Source organism: Ammodytes marinus (assembly GCF_949987685.1).
Source record: "Ammodytes marinus genome assembly, chromosome: 12".
Classification (NCBI taxonomy): domain Eukaryota; kingdom Metazoa; phylum Chordata; class Actinopteri; order Uranoscopiformes; family Ammodytidae; genus Ammodytes; species Ammodytes marinus.
Window position 1 is genome coordinate 29,888,410 of NC_137216.1, and position 2,500 is coordinate 29,890,909.

General features: G+C 39.0%; 1 protein-coding gene across 1 annotated transcript in view; it reads left to right on the plus strand.

Annotated features, from left to right (window-relative positions):
- efhc2 (EF-hand domain (C-terminal) containing 2) overlaps positions 1–2,500 on the plus strand; it is a gene marked incomplete at both ends in the record, with an annotated part of 27,937 nt that overhangs the window by 10,601 nt on the left and 14,836 nt on the right. The window lies entirely within an intron of this gene.

A 2,500-nucleotide genomic window follows, 5' to 3' on the forward strand; every position in this document is an offset into this window, starting at 1 on the left:
AACACTCCAAATAAGGCATAGGTAACCAACAAGGCTGTTTATGATTACCCCTCACTCCCTAACCCTAAACACTCCAAATAAGGCATAGGTAACCAACAATGCTGTTTATGATTACCCCTTACTCCCTAACCACTCCAAATAAGGCATAGGTAACCAACAAGGCTATTTATGAACCCTAACCCTAAACACTCCAAATAAGGCATTACTGCTCTAACAAGGTAACCAACAAGGCTATTTATGATTACCCTAACCACTCCTTTACTACTATAGAAATACCGCAGGAAATACGGCATAGGTAACCAACAATGCTATTTATGATTACCCCTTACTCTAACCCTAACCACTCCTTTACTCCTATAGAAATAATAATTACGGCATAGGTAACCAAGCAACAGTACTATCTTATTATGAACCCTAAACCCAACTACTCATATACTCCTATAGAAACAAATATGGCATAGGTAACGAGCAATGCTATTTATGATTATCCTACTAAAACTAAGGTAACAATGAACAGGCAATGCTATCTATGATTACCCTTTACCCTAACCACTACAAATAAGGCATAGGTAGTAACAAACAAGGCTATTTATGATTACCCCTCACACCCTAACCCTAAACACTCCTATACTCCTATAGAAATAATAATTACGGCATAGGTAACGAGCAATGCTATTTATGATTACCCTACTAAAACTAAGGTAACAATGAACAGTCAATGCTATCTATGATTACCCCTTACACCCTAACCACTCCAAATAAGGCATTAACTGCTCTAAATAGGTAACCAACAATGCTATTTATGATTATCCCTTACACCCTAACCACTACAAATAAGGCATAGGTAACCAGCAATAGCCTACTATTTATGATTACCCTAACCCTAACTGCTCTGAATAGGTAAACAACGATACTATTCATGTATCCTACCCCTAACCACTCCTGTACTCCTATACTATAGGACCTATAGAAACAGATACGGGATAGGTAACCAGGCAACAATACTATTAAGGATTACCCTACTAACACTAAGGTAACAATGAACAGTCAATGCTATCTATGATTACCCTTTACCCTAACCACTACAAATAGGTAAACAGCTATACTATTATTTATGAACCCTGACCCTAATATAAAAATATTGCATAGGTTACCAGCAATACTATGGGACTGGGGGTTTTATTTATTCTGCAATATTGTTAAAAAGACGGTGTTCCTTTAGACCAAATAGGAACCTTCCCGTAACCCTAACCGCTCTAAATAGGTAAACAGCTATACTATTTATGAACCCTAACCCCAACCACTCCTATAGAAACAAATATGGCATAGGTAACCAAGCAACAGTACTGTTTATGATTACCCCTTACTCTAACCCTAACCACTCCAAATAAGGCAGAGGTAGTAACAAACAAGGCTATTTATTATTACCCTTACCGTAACCCTAACTGCTCTAAATAGATACACAACAATACTATTCATGAAACCTAACCACCACAAATAAGGCATAAGTAACCAGCCATACTATTTTTGATCCCTAGCCCTTTTCCACTACAAATACGGGACAGGTAACCAAGCAACAATACTATTTATGATTACCCCTTACCGTAACCCTAACCGCTCTAAATAGGTACACAACAATACCATTTATGTAACCAAGCAACAGGACTATTTATGAACCCTAACCCTAAACACTACAAATAAGTGCAAAAAAAAAAAAACCCTGATGTGTTATACTAGGAAAGTCTAAAAGGTACAATATTTACAAAACCTGCAGTACACTAATCTTAACACTAAGGGGCAGTAAGCACCAACAGGAGATATTACAGTACCTTCCTAAGACACTGACCCTGCGTTCCAAATCACATACTCTTTCTTTTTACTGCACTACATACTAAAGTACTTTTTCTTTTTACTACACTACATACTAAAGTACAGAAGAGTTTTAGGGCCACAGACAGGAGAGAAGCAATAATCAGATAAGGAAGTTTTTTTTTCATTATGTCGAGAATACACACACACACACACGCTGACACACACACACACACACACACACACACACACACACACACACACACGTCTCTGCTACGCTAAGAATTGTCAAGAATAACATATGCCTATGGATAGTCAAACGAGAGACACTGAACATTTGGAGTGGTCTCTCATTTTTTTCCAGAGCTGTTTAATGTTTATTTCAGAAAAGAGAATTTAAAGTTAGTACTCAACTTAGCTTCAAGTAGTCTAGAAGTTAGAACCCTTCAGAATTTAAGTGCACACTAGCATGCATAATAACCACTGTCCTTCTGACATGAGACACTGTGGCCTCCAGCACCACGGGGCGACTGTGGCTCAGGTGGTAGAGCGGGTCGGCCAATGATCCAAGGATTGGCGGTTTGATCCCCGCCCTGCCACCTGTGTCATGGTTGTTGTGTCCTTGGGCAAGACACTTCACCCACCTTGCCTCGTGTGAATGTGTATGACTGCTGTATGTTTGAGGTGGTGG